Below are 21,879 nucleotides of genomic sequence, written 5' to 3'. Positions count from 1 at the left end.
GGCCTGCCAGGTCTCTGTGGAGAGGTCTGCTGTTAATCTAATATTTTTCCCCATGTAAGTTAGGGATCTCTTGTCTCTTGCTGCTTTAAGGATTTTCTCTTTATCTTTGGAAATTGCAACTTTCACTATTAAATGTCGAGGCATTGAATGGTTTTTATTGATTTTAGGGGCAGATCTCTCTATCTCCTGGATCTGAATGCCTCTTTCCCTCCCCAAATTAGGGAAGTTCTCAGCTATGATTTATTCAATATGCTTTCTGGTCCTCTGTCCCTTTCGGCACCCTCTGGAACCCCAATTAAACTTAGATTTCTATAACATTTCTGTAACCTGTATCTTTGTAATTTTTTTTTAATACGGCTACTATTAAATCTAGGGTTACATAGGTGGCTTGCATTATATTTATATCAGGCAGCAGGAAGGTCCAGGCAGGAAAAATGTTCCTTCCATACTGAGTATCCAGTTTGTGTTCTGTTACAGTGTTTATCTTCTCTATTCTTTGTTCATCCTTCTTAGTGCTTTTGGACAGCAGTGGCAGAGGAGTTTATTGGAGACATAAATAGATATTGAAAGATCATCTCAACTTATTCTATAAACTGTAAGTGAAAAGATTGTATGTTACATCTATGGTCATGTCACTCTATAAATGTAAAATCTTCAGTGACCTTCTGTTTTCCTCAGGGTAATATGCAGGAGCCTGTCGTATAACTCATAAGGCCTTGAATAACCTGCCCCTGGCCTTTGATCAAACTTCATCTCTCTCCCCTACCCACCAGCAGTCATATAACCTCTATGCAAATTTCTGTTTGTTCCTTATACAGGACATCTCTTCAATCCTAATTTCATGTGATTAAATTTGTTCATCCTTCAGTTGTTGCTTCTTATGAAAGAAATTCCCTAATTCTCTAAAGCTCTAAAGTTGAGTTAGAAATCTCAATTTTATGTTGTAATGTCCTTTATATGGGCTGTGATGCCATATTTTAATTTTATATGAATTATGCCATATTTTAGGGGAACGTTAATAATCTTTCCTATAATATTTCTTCAAGGGAGACAGTATATACACTTTGAGCAGGCAATTTTTCCTTATATGGGTCTCTCCAAGGCAGTATAGGATGTTTACCGTACCTAGATCTTAACCACCCAAGAGCCATAGCACTGCCAAATTATTATGTCAGTCAGTAGCACCCAAGCTTGCCCTTCCCCTACTACGTACACACACATTCCTCACGTGACACTTTTCCATACCCTACCTATGGAGTTTTACTGCTCCTGGTTGAAACCCACATGACTATAAGCCCCATGAAACCAGGAGACAATGTTTATTTCATTATTGAGTCCCTTGTACCCAACATAGTATCTGCCATACCAAAGGAGCTCTCTGCATATTAAAGCAGGATTTAATCTGGTTTTAGTTTGATCTTTATAACCGGTAGACCCCTAGGCATTTTTAAGATAAATCAGAGCAAGTTCAAGGGAATTATACCCCTTATTTAGCAAATATTCACAGAGATTTATTGGTTCATTCCTACTTGAATCTTACAACCCAGGCCCTCTAGGTATCCATGAAATGAGACCTGAGGAAACTCACTGTCCTTCCCCTCATAGCCTCTGAATTCCAAGCTCTTTTAAATATCAAGGTTTATATACTAGTGCCTCTCAAATAAGCATATGCGATCTCCAACTTAATAAAAAGTCATTTCTAATACTTAAAATATTTTGTTCATGATTATTGTTCAATAAGTGTTTATTAAATTAGGAATAATATGCTAAGGTCCTATTTTCTATAATAAATAATAAAAAAGGTGTAAAATTTAAAGAAAAAGGAGTAGTTGGGTTGAATGCGGAATTTGTTGTCTAACGATTTTCTGTAATCCTCCAGTTATGTTACTACCTGGTCATTGTCTCAGCAGCTTGTCTGGACATCCAGTCTAATGCTTACCTGGGCTGTCTCTTTTCTATTTTCCATGCTCGTCTCAATGTTCCTCCTCAACTCTCCAAGGTATCAGTGTTGGCAAGCCCAACATCATTTCTATAACGTGATATCTGTGTATTACAGCTTTTGTTCTAAATAATGAGTCCTGAATCTTAAGCTCTGGCCACAATGATGGTGTGAGTTAGAAAATGGGGATTCACATTAGGGACAAAGATAAAAGGTAGAGCACACCTTCAATAATCAATATTAAGGCAACTGCTAAAATATTTAGAAAATGAAACCAAACAGAACTAAGTGAACAATATGTTTGTTTTGAAATATCATTATAATCACCTTAAAATCATTTTGGGGTTAAAGTTTGAGCATAAATAAACTAAAAATAAAATGTGTGTTATTAAGGGGGAAAGACATTATTGATCTTGGTACCTGCCCTAAGGACAAAAATCAACATCTGCGGAAAAGGAGTGATGACTTTAGATTTTGTTGTTGTTAGACAGATTTTTAAACCACCTGGTACACCATCTGTACCCAGAATCTGACAAATTGAAAAAAAAATGATGTACAAATGTGCAAGCTTAGAAGTAAACCAGTTTCTTCTCCCAGTTCCATATTTAATCCACCACCTGAAAATATGTATTTACACAGAATTCAAGAATGAGCTATTTCAGTTCATTCCAATCTTTTCCCTACAAGCAGGGCCTTATTGTTCTATTTAGATGATTCAACAACCAGATTATTCATCCTTGTTGATTCTCAGCCTGAAAAATATTTCACCAAGATTGAATGTCTTATCATTCCATTAGTTTCCTAGTCATAGCTCTTCTAACCAATTTTAGAAGTAAATTATACCTTACTTAAGCTAATTAGTATTCCATATGTTTGTCTTCCTTCTCAGATGCACTAAAAGAATTTTCGGTCCAAGCACCATATCATTATAGTTGTATACATTCATACATATGTTTAGTTACTCATTAGTCATGAACTAAGCACTTACTGAATAGGAATGCAACAGTAGTGTATATCTGAATAAATGCAAATATTGCCTAAAGAGGCTGCATTTAAGCGAAGGAGGGATACTTGAATAAACAGCTTCAATTAAAGATAGTGAATGAAAGGAAGGAAGGGTCAGTGTCTCGTGTACATTGAAAATGTAGATAATCATTGCCAAGATTCCATCCTGAAGAACCATGTTATTATATATACCTTCTGAAAATATTTTTTAAATAGCTGCCTGATAGCATTGTAAAGCTTAATTACTAATAAGAGTCATGAAAGTTAGTAGCATTTAACATTATGTTAAATTTTATTTTTTTTAATTATTTATTTATTTATGATAGTCACAGAGAGAGAGAGAGAGAGAGAGGCAGAGACATAGGCAGAGGGAGAAGCAGGCTCCATGCACCGGGAGCCTGACGTGGGATTCGATCCTGGGTCTCCAGGATCGAGCCCTGGGCCAAAGGCAGGTGCTAAACCGCTGCACCACCCAGGGATCCCTATGTTAAATTTTAAAATGTATCTGGACATTTGAAGAGACCTCACAGTGTTCAGAACACTCTGGATCCTGCTAAATATTAAATAAGTGTTTAAAAATTGGAGCTGTAGTAGACACCATTGGTGCCTTTCCCAGATCCCCTGCACCAACTTGGTGCACATGTCCCCCAGCTGCTGTGAGTGTTGGTTGCTAATGATCAAATAGAATTATTCTCAGCCAAATGGGAGCTGCCTTGTCTGGGACGTTATGTTATGTTCTTTAACTTTGCCCTGTCCTGCACCCTTATGCTCTTTCTCCTGAAGGCACTGCCTTAAAAATCACATGGACTTGAATCTTTGTCAGGTTTTTCTTCTAGGGAATCTAGCCTTAGGTAGAGATTGAACCAAATTAAAAATACTTGTGTATAGTATTTCTGACTATAGAGAATATACAATAACCAACCAGTATCTCATCCTGCCATTTTTCCTTATAAGGGAGAATTTTGTATATGGTAAATAAGACCTAATTCATCAATATTTGCATAATTAAAGACCAAGAGAACTTTATTAAATAATTTCCTTTAAAAAATATTTCCCTTTCGTGATACTTGGGTGGCTCAGCAGTGATCCTGAGCAGTGGCTCACGGCATGATCCCAGTCTGGGGATCGAATTCCACATTGGGCTCCCTGTGAATAGCCTACTTCTCCTTCTATCTGTTCTCTGCCTCTTTCTTTGTGTCCTTAATGAATAAATAAATAAAATCTAAAATAAAAATTAAATAAATAAAATATTTCCCTTTCAAAAATGTTTACTGAGCACTAGTTAGACAATGTCAGATATAGAGATGATTTAAAAGCATCACTCTCAAAAAATAATAAAATAAAATCTAAAAAAAATAAGTATCACTCTCCTCAGAGCATTTTTTAAAAAAATCACTTGAGTCAGGATAATGTGGAGGCAATTCTTAAAAATAAAAATGCCAGGATCTTTAAGAGGCTTTTACCATAATTAATAAAGATGGAAATGTAAATAACTATCCACAATACAGAACAGAAAAATAAATTGCCTTAATAAATGTAACCACATTTGCATGGGTAAAGAGAAATCTTTTAATAGAGAAAACTTTTATCATCTCCTTAATAGTAGTGCAGATGGTACGTGTAATGTATCCTGAAATGGTTGGGGGGAGGATGTGTGTGCGTGGATGTGTACATGGAGAAAAAGGGAGGAAGAGAGAGTGGTAAAGTAACCACATGAGGTTAAATGTGAAAAGAAGAAACTAAATAAAGTGGGAGAATCTAAAATGATACCTCTCTGTGGAGAAGTCTAAGGGTTCATGTTTATGATTACTGAAGGTGACATAAATTTGGAACCAGCCCAAAGGGAGACAGACATTTTCTAAAGCTTCGAAGCATTTTGGACACAGCAGAAATGGGTAGTAAGGTTAGGTTTGATGTGGATAGATGTGAAATACAACAAAGAAGCAAATGTTACATTTTCTTTTTCCAAATATTCATATATGCTCTCCCATCACTATAGCTAAAGCAATCTAGTAACAACGTTCTATATTATGGGAGATCATTTAAATTCCCAGTGTCTTTCTATGAATGCTATTTTATTTTAATGAGTGTCATTAGCTTTCATTGGGGTATGATTTGGGGGATGTCATATGGAGTCAATGACTCTTTAGTGGGACTCTCCTATGACTAGAAAGCATATAAATACATCAATTATTACTAATTAAAACAACGCCATCCATTATACAGCCCTGTAGACTGATCATATTATCATCTTAGAGCTAATTGGTGGCATTTTGGAAATGTATATGCAGAAATGCAGGTACCAGGTGTGTGTGTGCTTTCATTTTGCAGAAATGAGTATCTTGCTAGTGGATTGTTTCAGGACTGAAATGTAAAAATGACTTTTGATATCACCTATTTTATTCTTTGATCTTCAGATAAACTTTTCTTGCTTATCTTTTTTTAAGCTGTCAGTATGCTTTATTGTTGTAATCTGTGTGATCACTTTAAGCTGAGTACCCCATATAAATTATATGTAACATTAGTGCAAGTTAACATGAAGCCCTTATGTGGAGATTAATTTCATCAGTTGAGCTAAATTATTCCAATGCTTAAACAACCCTACTATTTTTTTGAAGCACCTGTCTAATCTTTATTCAGTTCACTTAATACATTAGGGTTCTTTAAAAATATTTTAATACTAGCTGGCATAAAGAAAAATTCTTGGCAAATAAAAATATACATTTATAAACTTTGTTTTCATTTTATTTCAAGAATTTTAATATAATTACATTGTCATTATGACAGATAATTCTTAGAATTATCATATGCCCATAAGTATGGTACTAACATTTCCATAAGCTAGCAACAGGGAGAGCTAATATCCATGGGGCTTTTCAACTTTTATCATATGACTGGAACAAGTTTCTTTGGAAAGAACTAATACTCCATCCTTATGGATCATTATGATAAATGATCTCCTTACCTGACATTATTAGTTTGGTGGTTAATGAATAGCCTCCTATTGCTTTACAAGAAAATAAAAATAATCTAAAGCAGTGATTTACAAGTGTGACTGTGTATAAATATAATGTGAGTTTTGTTTATTTCTAAATCAAATATACCAAATAGAATGTCTGATTCCCTGGGAAGTTCTTACCCAGTAATCCCACACAGTAATCCAAATATTAATCTACAGATAGACAAGTGTTTAGGTACTACTGATATGATCAATGTAAAACCCTCCATTTAGTATTCCCCAAACAAAGTATTCGGTTATCTTTTCAAGAAGCTATGCTGCTCAAAAATATCAGCACAGTCTAGTGGTCAAGAGCAAGGAGTCTGAAGCTAGATGACTTGCAGTTTCATTTGTGCATTGCCTTTCTCTAGCCATGGCAAGTTCCTTAACTTCTCTGTGTCTCACTTTCCTTGTCTGTAAAATGGGTTTATATGCAGATTAAGTGAATTAAAATGCCTGTTACAGATTTATGGTTATATAAATGACAAATCTAGCAGGTTCACTTATAAGGATGCAGAAATACATTATTTTTTCATGGTATGGTTTGACCTCTTTAGGGAATGGATAGCCTTATACCAGAAGCCTGCATGTCTAATGGCAAATGTCACACATTTATGAAATTTGAAGAGTTGGTTGGCTAGATTAATTTTATTGATTTCTCACTGATTGAACAATATCCTCACAATGAAACACACAATGACCTAGGTGCCCAAAACTCAAGAATAGTATATACTTTCTGGATTCAACAAACTAATAATGTAGCTGGAGAACTAGCATGTAATTTAATCATTTCAGTATGATATGCTAAGTACAAATAAGAGTAATGGGTACATAGGTGGTAGAAATATTTGAGTTGAATTTTGAAAGAATTGTGTGAGTTCACCAGAAGACCAGTGTGTGGTAATCATTGATGTTATTAGTTGAAGAGCTTTTTTCCCCCCTTTGGGGCACATTCTCCTTTTCCCCACTAGATCAGGCAGGGTGTGGAGCAATTGTGCCCAGTGACCTGGGCTTTCCTTCTCCCTCTAGCACTGTGACTGGCAGTCTTAGAGATGGCATCTACTCTACCTGTTGGGTCCCTGTTTCATGAGCACTAGGCCCACACCCAAATGCAGTGAATGTGTATTGTTTGAAAGAAATGAAATTGTGTTCCCTGAGATTTTAGAGTTGTTGTTTGTTATTATTATTATTATAAATAAATAAAATATTAAAAAAAAAGAATGAACAGTCATTAAACTCTACATGGATAATTTTTTTTTTAATTTATTTATGATAGTCACCCAGAGAGAGAGAGAGAGGCAGAGACACAGGCAGAGGGAGAAGCAGGCTCCATGCAGCAAGCCTGACGTGGGATTCGACCCCGGTCTCCAGGATCGCGCCCTGGGCCAAAGGCAGGCGCCAAACCGCTGCGCCACCAGGGATCCCGATAAGTTGTAATTATTACTTTATCGCACATATTGCTATAGAAAGATGAGAAGATTTAGAGTCAGATTACCCACTTATTTGCAACCTATCCTTACTGCTATTTTTTTGCAGCCCAAGATGTACGTTAGAATCACTTAGGAACATTTAAAAACAACTGATGCCCCAGACTCACATTAGAAAAACTATACCAGAATTTCTAGATCAGGGCCCAGGCAATGGTAGTTTTTCAGAATTCCCCCTATCATTTTACTGTATGGCTAGAACACAGAATATTTGCTCTATGGCTTACTGGTAATTGCCAAGATAGCCAAGCCCTTTTAGCTTTAATTTTACCTGTCAAAAAATAGGAATAATTATCTCTACTTAGATGTTCCTTAAAAAATTCACTATTCATCCTTTAAAACTTAGCACTGACATTTTAAATATAATATATACAATGTGTCTATCACAATGCCTTACTTTCTCCTAATCGACTGGTTGCTTGCCTTAGCAGAAATTACAAATAGAACCCAAAAAATCACTATGCAGGCTGCAAGTCATTTGGAAATGATAATTCATATGATAATCTGTTAATATCTTGCTTGTTCAAATATCAAGCAGGTAATGTTAAGCCAAGTCCTAGATGGAAATATAAGTAACCTCACTTAAAGAGCTAATCCGCAGTTCTTGTTTTGCTTTTAAATTGTATAATTTTATATAATTTCAAATTTACAGAAAAGTTGCAAAGTGGCACAAGGAATTCCTCTGTAAACTTTACTCATATTCACTGTTTCTATTCTGCTTCATTTGCTTTAGAATTTATCATGTATTTGTATTTTTTTTCTGAAATATTTCTAAGTTGAGGATAATGTACTCTTTTAGCAGTAAATAGTTAAGCTTATATTTCTGAAAAACAAGAACACTGTTACAGAACCATATTTGAATTATATAAATTAGGAAATTTAATATTGATAAATAAAAGCATCTAAATGACTTTCAGATTTCATCAATTATGCCAATTGTAGGTCTGTGTTCAAATGATTCCTAGTTAAGGTTTTGTTAAGGTCTACTTAAGTATATAGCAATAGATATAGATGTAGATATATAATGGGGTCACAAAGCACACTGTCCTTATAAGTTATTATGACCTTCCCTCAAGTTAATGCGGTTGCTCTAGGACATAAGCAAGATCAGACCACCGTTTGTCCATGTCCAAATAAACTTCTGTGCTTTAGTCTGCTTCCTCCAAAAGCTTGGATTGGCTCCTTTCATCAGACTAAGAATAATTGAATTGCATGCCCACATTAATGTCACCATTTTCTATACGAGTCATTAGCATAGTGAAAGTCAGCAGTATTTGTCGGTAGAATAAATGAAAGACAAAGCCATGTTTTCCACATTAGTAATGACCCTCTCCCTCTACTCCATACATTCAAAATCTATTCCAATGTTGATTTGCTAATCATTTTAAAATAATTAATTCAAAAAATAGTTATTAAGTGCCTATAATGTGCCAGACTATGGGTGAGAGGCTAGAAATTCAACCACAAACAAGACAGAAAAATGGCTGTGCCTCATGCTTTTCATTCCAGTGAAGGATGGTTTAGGTCTCAGTGGGTTTCTCCTTTCTTATCCACATTTGAATATTGACATTTGAATATCTAATTTTTCACATCTTGTGTTGTGTTGTTTGCTGTCTTATACATCTGTAATTGGTTTGTTTGTATGTTTTGTCTTTAGGGAGTAAAGCTTACAGGTAAAAAGTTCAAAGTTTATGGTCCTATTGCCTGGGTCTGGGTTCTGCTCTACTACTTTCTAGTTGTGTGATAATGGACAACTTAATCATTGTAAGCTTCCCAGGAATAGAAGTAGGGGCATCTCCAACATAGGCATAAAGTACGTAATGCTTGCATAGCACTTAGCAAAATGCCAGGCTCATAATGAACATCCATTAACTACTCTTTGTAAGATTAACCATTAGTGTTGAGGCCAAATACTTTCATTTATACTTTTTTTTTTCATATCCCCCTAACAATTAGAATGGTGCTGGCACACGAGGTAACAATGAATTGTTGATCATTTGAACTACGTTGCTAACAATATAAAACTGTGAAAGAGATTCACCTTCAAATAATATTGCCTAAAAAAAAGAAAAAAAAATAATACTGCCTAATTAACATACACAATAAAATTTTCACTCTTTGCACTGGAATACAAGTATAAAAAGCTGATTTGATTTTCTAAAACTTTATTCTAATATTTACTTCCTTCTAATGTATTAATGTGGTAGCTCATTTTTGGAAATAATGATTATATTCATTAATTTTCCTATCATGTAGCAAAATGTAAAAATAAGAACTTTCTGTCAGTACCACAAAAAAATTTTTCTGTAAAGACATAAAAATCTGAATTTACTAAAAGATAGTATTAAGCTCCTTAGATTTAGAAAGGACTTGAACTTTAATGAGAGAAAGCCCAAGTTTAATCCTGAGAAACCAAATTAACAATGTCAACATTCATAAAATAGAAATAATAATAACATGTATTTCACAAGTTATCATGAGGGTCAGTGAGAAACAGCATATGAAATTAATTTAGTGATAACAAAATATACTGACTACAGGTTCTTGTTAATACTTAATCTTACATTATGTTCAAAGTTTTAGGATTAGGAGTTATTGCTACTCTTTCATGGGTAAAGACAATGGATTTGAGAGGATAGTTAAGTAGCCCAGAAAGCTGAGTCCTAAGGCAAAAATCCCTTCTTATATGGGAAACCTCAGTTTCTGCCCTTAAGACCTTCAATTTATTAAATGATGCTCACCCACATTATAGGGTGCCATCTCCTTTACTTAGTCAACTGACCGTAGGAATTAACCACATTTACAAAATACCTTCATGGCATTACCTAATTTTGATTAATAACTGGGTACTGCATGATAGCCTAGCCAAGTTGACACATAAAGCTAACTATTACACCTGCTAGGTGTGAGAGTATGTCCACTAGTGGCAGCAGCACAGGACACTGCTATTTGGTTGTTATACACTGTAATTCTGGAGAACCATGGATTTCAGGTCCAGCATTTAGAAAAGTTATAAACTTGGCCTATGTTTTTATTTTTTGCCTTTCTACTCCTTCAGTGCCCTCTGCATCATTTCCCTGCTGTATCCCCATCTTGATGCTGTGCTCCTGGTAATACTTGGATACTCAGAGCCCCCATAACAGTATTATCCTAACCCCACTTCTCCTGAGCAAAGCACAGTCTTGGATTTAGCTTTATTCCATCCCTATTTGATGGAAGCTATTTATTTACCACATGATCTGCTCTCTTATGATCTTGCTTAACTAGTTAATCAATTGATGAGTTCTTTCTGTTGTTGTTAAAATTAAATGCCAATAATGGAAAGGCATTGATTTTGGAGTTAGATAACTTGACTTTAGGTGTTGGCTCTGCCACATTAACAACCATGTAATTCTGAATGATTTGTTTAATCACACTGAAACAGACTCAATTTTCTCATCTAGATGGGCAAAGAACATTCTATAAAGATCAAATTTATATTCTCAATCATAGACTAGAGCCAGTCATGCTTTTTACCTTAATTTTTAAATATGTCCTTATTAGAGTATTTTCTTAAACTTTTAAAATTTTAGAATAGCTCTAGGTTTACTATATTTCATTTGAGGTAAGTATTTCTCTTTGTTTAATCTTCCTAATTGACGTTAGTGTAAATCTGGTTATAAATTTCTATAAAATGATGTTTTAGATAAAGATGCAAAGAAACCTATTAATTAAATTTGATTTTTTGGCAAATGAAGGAAATTCTGCATGATACTAAGTTAAGGAGATACTGTCCCTCCAAAAAAACTGGCAAGGAAAAAAAGAAGGAAAAAGTTAAACTCAACATACCCCGTAATTTGAATTAGATAATTTGTATGTAGTCCTGGAGTAAAAAAGTTAGCATGCCACTTACATTTATATTACAGATTTGACCTAAAACTTCTTTCACATTCCTAGGTCACTCCTGGGAATGGGTGATAAATATATGTCATTCAACTTTCTCATTCTTGTGTTGGGTGCTTTGTTATATTGTACTTTAACAAAAATTATAGGCAAGAAGTTACCATGTCAAGATAGCACTAATTTTCCTATGGTTGAATAGGGGCACTCCTACATTGATTTTTACTGGCTTATTCTGTGTGAGTTTTATTACTACAAAGAGAACATTCATTCATTAAAGACATTAATTCTACCTTGAGAATTTATCCTCTCTAGCTATAGCATCCCACTGAGAGCTGGTCTTGGAGGGACTTCAGAAAATACTTGTTTATATGAGCATAATACTATTTTTTTAAATCACCATACACAGGAATATAAACACTCCTGAAAGACTTAAAAACATAAAAGCATTTTGTTGGTTTCAGTAATTACACATAATATAGGTGGTATGGCCTCCCAGTTGAGTATAATGTAAAAAATATCGTGGCCAAGCAAAAAAGGCATGCAAACCTCCAAGATTTATGAAATGATAAAAACAATTACCAGTGCTTTGCTTTCTATGTATTAAGCACCTGATATTTCCATAAAAATAACCTTCATTCAATATCTAATAAAGAATATTTGATAAGCTAATGAATATTCATTACTTATACATATGTGCATGATATATATACTTAGAGAATCTCATTAACTTTGTCACTGTATTACATGTTATCTAGTTTTATAAAAATCATTTAGTAAAGCATGTGATTAAAACATAATATAGAAGTGCTATTTTGTTCCAATTTCTTACATTACCTTTCAAACATTTACAGATGTGTTAAATCATTGTTATTATTTGCCGACCCTCGCTTATTTCTCTTTCTGGTTTTGGTTATAACTTTGCATTTAACACAAGGCAAGAGTTTTCAGTATTCTATTAGAAATACTCTACTAACCACACTCTTCAGAAAAAAAAAATACTGATCTTAATGACAGTAGCAAAGGGAGCAAACTGAGTTAGACACAGTAAGAATTATATACTTAACTACTGACTTGCGCTTCAGTTAGAGCAGGCTGGCAGATCTCTCCTTATAGGGCTGAAATTGTGCCATGGTCCAGGTGTAGGAGGAAGATTGTGTCTTCTGATAGACAAAACAGGAACTCTAGGTTAACATTGTGATACCCAAACATCGTTCTGCTCATACCTGACTTATGCTTAAATGTGCTTAATGCTGGGTAGGTGCTTCATCATCAGTCTTTGAAAAGACTTCTTCTCTTCCTTAGAATGACCGTTGTCAGACCCAACAGGGCAGTGTGTCAGAGAGGCAAGGGGACTGTGGCCCATCAGCTCCAAAGCTGTTGTCCTGCCCTGCTACAGTGAGAATCCAGGAAACTGGGAAGACTGCCTCGGTCTCCTGATCTGTCCAGAAGGTTTAATGGGTTACTGTGGAGGCCAGTAATCTCTTTTCTCCATGACAACAGAGTCCTGAGCCCAGCTATGTCAGACTCAAAGAAGAGTGATTCCTTCATTTGAATGTTGGGGCTCTCACCTAGGGCGAGAAACCCATACAGGATTGTAATTTTGAGGAGATGTGGCGATGATAGGGCAGCTCTGGTTGCTGGATCTGTGTAATGCATAGCTCCATGCATATCTTTGCAGTCAACCAGACCCTCAGCCAAGAAGAGAGAATCCTTTTTATACTGAGTTTTTTTCTTCATACTCTTCTCTTTTACAGAGGACTCTAGTTGCAGTGGACTGATGGAAATTTCCTGTTTATCACATCAGATAGCCTTCTCCTCAGACACCAGTCTTCTGGGAGTTTAACTGATTTTAGATCAAAGCCTACATGTGCCACATCCAAACAGAGGATAAAGAATTTAGGAATATGATCAGAAGTCATCACTGCTTGGAAAATGTTCTTGTCCTTGCTTGTTAGTTTATCTTTTGCTGTGGGCTTTCTCAGTCTGGAGCTGGTCCAAGCTAACATGCTTCCAATAGCACTCTTCATGGCAAGCTGAGATGCTGCTGACAGCATGATTTCAACCTGAGGGTAGATTGGGTCTCAGACTGTGAACTGATTGAAATCTCTGTCCTGAAGCACTGGAGGGGAACTCATCTTTTATTAAGCTAGACAGCACTCATTACGTCATATTGTGGTCAGACGTCATTGGCATGGCAACAGGAGATAAATAGCCTGCCGAATTCACCTGGTGATTCATGGAGCTCCTTTTTATTAAGGCAACTTCCAAGTGTTCTGTATAAAAAAAATGTCTTTAAACCTTACCATTCTGCAAATTAAGAAAAAATGAAATAAAAATATTCAGTGAGTTTATGAAAAAATGCATTTGTAATAATGTATAAGATTTTCTTTAAGTTTGCTGTTAAAATATGAGCAGGATGGGTAAAGAAAAAGTTTGTCATACTAAACATACAAAAAGATTTAAATATGGTTGGATTTACTAGAAGGGGCTTTGTGTGTAATTTATAGTGTCTTTTTGTTGATGACATTTATGTTTGTTCATGTTTAGAGCCAATCCTTTTTCATTTCCAGAAGCATCTTGAAAATGCCAAAAGATATTTGTAAAAGGGTGGGGGACAGATATTTTTATAGGGTAGGGGAACAAATTATTTATACATATATATAATGCTTGATAACACATGGATCTCTCCATGTGTTACTTTATAGTAAGTATATATGTAACTTACATATAGTAAGTATGTATGCAACATATATATAACTATATGTTACAAGGTCACTTACTTTATAGAGGCCACTTTATAGCAAGTGACCTTGTAACATGCTAACCCACTGGGAATTATAAAACACGACCCACTGACCTGCAGGAACATACGTTGCACACAGTCCTGAAAAAAAATGTCAAGAGAAGAGCAGTGTAAATTAAAAGGCTGAGCTAGGTGTCATTTAGATTATATTTGTGATTCTTAGAAATGTGTGTGTAGTAATTAAGGAAACTGGATAAGATAGAATGAGCAATCATTAGGAGGGAAAAGGGGGAGGTGCATGGAGTGTAGCATAGGGCAGGGTGAGCCCCTTGGCTCTTGTGCAGCTGTCAGTTGGAACCATTCAAGAGGAGATGGGAAGAAGCAGGGAGGGGTTGAGAACAGATAACTAGGGAGAGCTTGAAAGATTAAAAGAGAAGCATAAAATGCAGGTGCCAGACCATCAGGAGACACCATTGTGCTGAGAATGTAACTGCAGGCACTGATTAGGTCAAAGACTCCACATTGCCTTTTCATGCACTGATGAATCCTGTGCTCCTTTCCAAGACTGAGGCTTCCTTTTAAGAACCAGTTGCTATTTTATACTTTCCAGGATGCTTGAAGTCTCACCGAGTCCCCACTAATCATTCACTCATCACTTACTGTAGTGGCTGCCCCAGACCCTGGGGTTTTGTCAGCTGATCTGGTTTCCAAGAGACTGCAGATCTCCTTGGAGCATTTCCTTTGGGCTTCTGGCTGAGTCTTTTCCTACTCCAACAAGAGAAATGAAACTTTGAAAAACCTCCTTTGCTTTTCATTCATTTTTATGTTAGTAAAACAAAGCTAAATCTTCAGAATAAGGACATGTAATTTTCATCTGCTTGCATCCCAGGAAGTTTTGCTGTATTCCTTTTTCTTTTTAGAGAGAGGCAGAGACACAGGCAGAGGGAGAAGCAGGCTCCATGATGTCAGCAGCTGACTATGGGAGGAACTATGAGAAGCAGACTAACTGACTGCTGTTCTTACTAACGAAGGTGCAGCTGTGTCCTAGTGGAAAGTTAAATGCCTCTTAATGCAAAAGACCCCACTGGACTCATGCTCTGGATCTGCCTGAGGGCAGCTCTTTGAGGGTCTCAGTTTATCTGAGAGCTAACACGTCATCAGGGTTAAAACAATGTATATAAAATACACTATAGTGACAAAGGCTAGACATCCGTTTATTAATAAATAGACTTATCTGTTCAGAGAAACACACAGTGAAATATCCCCTATGATCCCTTAGGCTTGGGGACACCAAGGTAAAACTAGGTATGTTTTTCCCTCTCATTGGGCTTCCAAACTAGTAAATTAAGGATTTGAAAGATGAGAAAAATGTCATTGAACTAGAGAGGAGGAATACGAAGGTACTAGGCTTAAAAGCATAGAAGGATTGGTTATCTTAACTGGGCTGTAGAGTATAATTTCTTCTATATGGAAATAAAATGCAGCAGGGCCTGAATGTTCTTGTTCATGATCTATTTCTTTTCTCTGATATGCGTTCTGCTATTGCCATATAAGATCTGCAATTCAGGCACTAGCTGTCCTTTGTAATATCCCAGACTAGATAGACATACCACTCTTAGAAACCCCATTTGTTGTTCTGGCACCATAGCAATCTTCTCAGGCTGTTGGAGAGGAACAGTTGTTGGAAGAGACCAGGAAAATACAGAGAGGAAAAATGAGGCATAAATAAATAAACAAACAAATAAGGGGGGCAGGGAGAAAGAGTGGGTCTAGAGAACAAATGGTTAAAATCTTAACATTTTTGTTTATATCCTTGTCTTTAGAAGCTCATACTAATAAGTTCATTCTTTTAGCTTTTATTGTACTTTGTATCAGTACCACATATACAGACTCAGTCACATTCAGTTATATAGTTATGACTATGGTTGCTAGAGACAAAAACCGATTTGAATTAAATTAAGAAATAAACTAATAGTAAAAATAATGAGAGTGACTTATTCTAATCCACAAGGTTGGCACACAGAATGAAAGGGCAGAATTATAGCTGGGTTCAGAACAAGAGCAGAAAATACAAAGCTATCATAATTCTCTTTTGGACTCTTGCTTCTGCCTCTCCCTGCACGTTTGCTCTTTCAGTTGTCCCAACACGGCAGCTCTCTGTTGCAGACTTGTTTTCTGGAAGGCAGAGGCTGAAATAGTTGGGATACAAGATGTTTATTAGCAATCACTGCGAAGGAAAGGGGGGAGGAAACAGAATTGGCCAGAGAAAAAATCAAATTGTGGTGCATACTGTTCTGCTGGCAGGACGCTCTGGAGCAAGTACTACCCATCAGGGCTGTCGTCTGTCGGGCTGAAGTGAGTCACCTTTATACCCCCTCTTGCTCAGGCATGCGATTTGGGCTGTCCTTGAAGAAGTGGGAAGAACATGACTTCAAGTAAAAGGGGGCTCCAGCTCCATAGAGCTAAGCAGAAACCATGGGAGATTGCCACTGACCTCACTTCCCACAACTGGTAGCAGCTCTTTCCTTAAAGGGGGTCTGGGTGGCACATTGCCACGTCCGCCAAGTGATTTACTTATCCTCATCGATGTGTGGACATTGCACAGCAGCTGAGTTTCATTCACACACAGTCTGGCCACTAAACTAAATTTTAGAAGGCAGAAGTACCCCTTTGCCACTGTCCCTTTTGCATTTCCCCATATGAGCCTTAGCAGTTAGCAACTAGACACTCAAGTCACCACCACTACATGAAGTGTTAAACTCAGGAGTGCAGTTCTTTTTTTTTTTTTTTTTAAGATTTTATTCATTTATTCATGAGAGACCCAGAGAGAGGCAGAGACATAGGCAGAAGGAGAAGCAGGCCCCCTGCAGGGAGCCCGATGTGGGACTCGATCCCGGGACTCCAGGATCACTTCCTGAGCTGAAGGCAGATGCTCAACTGCTGAGCCACTCACAGATCCCAGGAGTGTAATTCTTGATTGGTTTCTGAGCAGGGCAGACATAGACGATACTAGGAATTTTTATAGTTTGGTTGGACAGAGAGAAAGGATTCTAGTAAGAAGGAATAATAGAACAGGGTACTAAAAAACTTTATGAAACTCCTTTTCCTAGAGAACATTAAAGAGAAAAATAATATTTTTAATAAAAAATAGGTACAAGGGTCAGTGTTGGCACCTATAGTTTCTGCCTTAGTTCTACTATTAATTAGATGTTTGACATTGTTCAAGGGATCCTGTTTTCTAATCTGTTAAGGAGTTGGGATGAGATGTCATTTTCATTGCACTATTTCATGATATCTGTAAGAACACAGATGGTGACATGCAGGGATTTTGGCCATTTATCACTGAAAACTAGATATTTGCCCCAAGGATTAGTTGTTTTATTTTGTTTTGTTTTGTTTTGTTCTTTTTTCTAACTTAGGACTTTTCTGATAATGAAATTGAAGATGTATGTGATAAATGAATAAAGGCAAAATAGAAGAGGAAACAACACTAAGAGGAAAAGTTGAGTTAGGACACATGGTTGGCATGGATGGCTATAGCAAAAGCATATTTTAAAGCCTCTTGTAATAGAGAAATTTGAGTTGGAATTCATCTTCTTTCACTGATTAGTGACTCTGGATAGGCCACTTAAACCCTCTGAACCACTTCCCATACCATTTATAAGAGCTATGAATAATATCTAACATATGTACCTCAAAAAATATTGTAAGGTTAGAATCAGATAATTTATGGGAAAAGGTGCTTGGTTAAGTATAAAGATTTATACACACCTTAGTAATCTGGTTATAATTCCTTCAATCTTAGATAGATAATGGATTTGGTATTTTGAAGAAGTTTAACCATTGGCAGCTCAGAGCAGGTGAATTTATAAGACCCCTTTTAAGGATGGCACGGAAATCAGGGATTATCTAAGGCATTAAACACTTGAATGAGAGGTAGGGATGCTGGATGCATGTAAGTGGATAAAAACCAGAGTTAGAGTAGAAAAGGTGTACTTCTGACTTTCAACTTTTCTGCCATCTACCTCTGACTTGGCATGTTATCTCTGTCCCAAGCCTGTCATTTCTCACTATTTTCTGATAGAGAATTTTATTTTCCTCGTTTCCTGAAATGCAATTCATGAGAGGAATGAAGTAAAATTTAGCTCTTAAAGAAATAAAGCCAACCATAAAATGAAAGCCCTCTTTAAACCATAAACTTCACTGAAGCCAGCCCTTTCAATTAGAGCTCATTCTGAGCAACCCTGATGTTTTCATCTTTTTCTCAGTCATCAGGATTTTTTCATGGAGCAGGCATAAACTCAGTAATGGATTAATAGTTCTGTGATTAATAGGAGAGTTGTAAAATCATCATTTTTAGTCACTGTAGTTTATATATAGGAAATTGAACAATAATGATAAATGATGATAATGTTTATAATCCCCTCACCCCTACTTGTACAATCCTTACTAATTTTGTTTCATGATAGTAAAACTGTGTGTAAGTAAAAATTGATATAAACATTCATAAGCATGCTTTCTCAAGGAAATCCTTTGTAAAACAAAGATTAATTTTGTGAAGTACAGAATTGGTTCAGGCTATTTGGCTTTGGATAATCATCTATTGGTATTTTCAGAAATGAAATGTATCTCAAAAAATGTATCTCAGTTCTTATTGATATACAATCATTTTTTATATATATAGTCATTTAAAGCTGGTAAGAATATTTGAAATTATCTTGTCTAACCTTTATTTTTCTGGAAAATAATCTGAAACCCTAGAAGGTAAGATATGACCAAAGCTACAGGCTTTTATTGGCAGAGCCTGAGCCTGAGCTCATGCTTCTGATGCCAAGACCAGGGCACAGACATTGTGGCCTTAGACTTCCAGGCCTTCAGCATGAACAATCACTTTCATAGGGTTCTAGATTCATCAACTCATTCTTCTGCCCACTAGAAAGCCCACTAGAAAAATCCTTTCTTCCATGTGTGACTCCTTCTGACAGAGTGGCCATTAAAAACCCTGATGAAACATGTCTGAAGACAGAAACTTACCACATCATGCCCTCATTGTCAGGCAGTTTGAAACATTAGTCATCTATTTAAAACCATAACCTGAAGATAACAGAAGCAGCAATTATTCTTCCTACCTGTTCTTCTTTCCTGATAACATAAAACAGTAAGCTGTGCACTGACACATTATTGCATCATCATATCTATTAAAAATCTTTCATCTTGAGGCACCTGGGTGGCTCATTCGGTTAAGCATCAGACTCTTGATTTATGCTCAGGTGGTGATCTCAGGGTCCTGGGATCGAGCCCCCAAAGTCAGGCTCCCTGCTCAGTAGGGAGCCTACTTTTCCCTCCACTTCTCCCCCTACTTGTGCTCTCTCATGCTTGCTCTCTCTCTCTCTCTCTTAAATAAATAAAATTAAAAAAAAAATTAATCTCAAAATTTATTAGGTTATCCATTCATTCCACAAATATTTGAGAACTTAAAAATGCACAGCATTAGAGAACAGAAAAATAAATTTATAAATAGTACTATCATAATGATTTCAAAGTCCAGTAGAAAGAAAAATTAGGTAATTGAGCACTTGCAAAACTCCTATTTAACCACAATATGTTATGTTGTGCAATTTATGAACATAATTGAAGGAATGTGCCTGAAAAGTGGGGAGAGGTAGAGGTTTCCAAGGTACGTGGACATTATTGTACTTGTGGAATTAACTCGAGGGTCAGAAACAGAAGTGACATTAAAGATTAATTCCAGTTTGCTCATTCTAGAAGGTGGAGAGTTGGAATCTCAGTGAAGTGACTTCTCTAAAGTTCTATGGTTTCTTTATGGTGTGACTAAAGTGAGGGTTTGCTGAGAACCAGGATTTTAACATGCCTGGTTAAAGGACCTTCAAGGAGCAGAAATTCAAGGAGCCGCAAAGGATGGAAGGGCACTTCAGATCAAGAGAACAACCAGTGTGAGGCCTGGAGGCCAGACACTGCAGGAACTGCCAGGGCAGCAGTGAAGCAGTTCCGCGTGCTGAGGCCATATAGCAGCACGGAGGGATAACACTGAGAAAAATCACTATTACTAAACAAGGAATTTTAAAACCTGTAGTGCTTCCTTTGTTACCCAGTTCCAGTCTTTTCCGGCCTCCATGGTCAGATATTTCTCTCTTTTAACTAACCTCATTCATTCATCAGAATTATAGAAAAGAAATGGGAAAAATTGCTCTTTATTCATTGTTTTTACTCAAACAAACAACACTTCGGCTTCAAATGTCGGTTTTCTTAATTTGTCCCATGTAAGGAATAGGGGAGCGGATTTCATGCTATCACTTTCATAATTTTCTTTTTATCTTGGAGCCTGGGAAACTGGGCTAAGACGCTGAAGAAACCTCATCCCTTCCTCAGCCTTTCTGTTGTGTCCTTTGGTTCCCACTCATCTACTTTTCTCCAGGGCAGAGCTACTCTTCCCTTCACATAACCATTCCTTCTGCAGGCCTTGCTTCTCATCTGCTTGCTCTGACATTATGGAAAAGGGTCTCAGAGGTGAGAATCCAAAAAGGCAGGCCTGTGTCAGTCACCACCATTAGGCTTCTGGACATATGTGTGGCTGATGTTCCACAGAAAGTAAATAAATGCTACCCTCTGCTGTTTCTCATCTGTAAATATGGGAGTGAACTCAGGAGGAATAAAGGTGGAAATACTGTCTGCTTAAAAACAAAATAGCTATGTGCAGCCTTAAAAGCCTATAATTTACCCAGGAGCTGAAACATATGTACTCTCAAAATAACCAAAACAAAGAAATAATCTATTTAAAAGCCGTGAGCATTACAGACTTTTAGCTCCAAATTATACCTTCCATTAAAGTGGGAAGAAACCACTAGGATGTGTTGTACAGATAAACAACAAATTGTGCTTGCTAGTCCCCTGGAAGCTCTAAGGTACTTGTGGCCTATAATCCACCATGAGGAAGAGCAGATTCTCTTACAGAAAGCCAGGGGGTCTGCTTCTGCTTCTGAGTTGCATAAACAGCCACAGAGAAAGACATGGATTCCAGATGGGAGTGTCCTGAATATGAACCAATTTTCATCATGGCAAGATGAGAAATGTTTTAAGAGACAACTCTGAAATAATGGAATTTGGATATTTGGATACCCTGCAGGGTAAAAAGTGTCTTTGAGCATCACTTCTCCTCTGGAACCACAGCCCCCATTGCAACACACACATACAAACACACACAGGAAATAATAGTATGGTTGGGCTAGTAAATTCATGAGACAACCCCACACACACAGTCTCTAATATTAAACACTGAGAATTATGACTGTTTTCGAGGAGCACTCTAAAATAACTCTCAATAAAACTTTGAACTTAAGGAGTGTTTTTAAGTTAATTTACTTTTAAACCAAGGTCTCACCAAATGCCACAATTCTTGCTCTAGACAAATTTGCAGTCTACAAGGTGAGACAGATATGTTAACAAACACCAAAGAAACAGAAAGTTGAGGATGCAGTCATGGGTTTCATTTCAGGAGGTGTAGACACATAGGTAAGAGGAAATCTTGAGGGAGGACTCCTTTGGGTTTTGGGTTCACAGCCTCCTCCTTCTCTTGGCCTCATTCCCTGCTGGCATTCTCTTTCCTCACCAGACCCCCACTGCATCTTGCTGCCCCTATCCCCAGCATCACCTTCCTCATAATCTGCAGGTCTGAATTCCAGTCTCTTCACACTGATATATGACTGTAGAGAGAGTGGACAGGGGGAGAGGGGATAAATAAAATTCTAGGAATATAATTTTAGGCATAATCTAATGTATGAAAAGTATGTTTGTGCAAGGAGTACAG

This window comes from Canis aureus, chromosome 6 (assembly GCF_053574225.1).
Source record: "Canis aureus isolate CA01 chromosome 6, VMU_Caureus_v.1.0, whole genome shotgun sequence".
Classification (NCBI taxonomy): domain Eukaryota; kingdom Metazoa; phylum Chordata; class Mammalia; order Carnivora; family Canidae; genus Canis; species Canis aureus.
The sequence above is the reverse complement of the archived record's forward strand: the minus strand, read 5'-3'. Positions refer to the sequence as shown.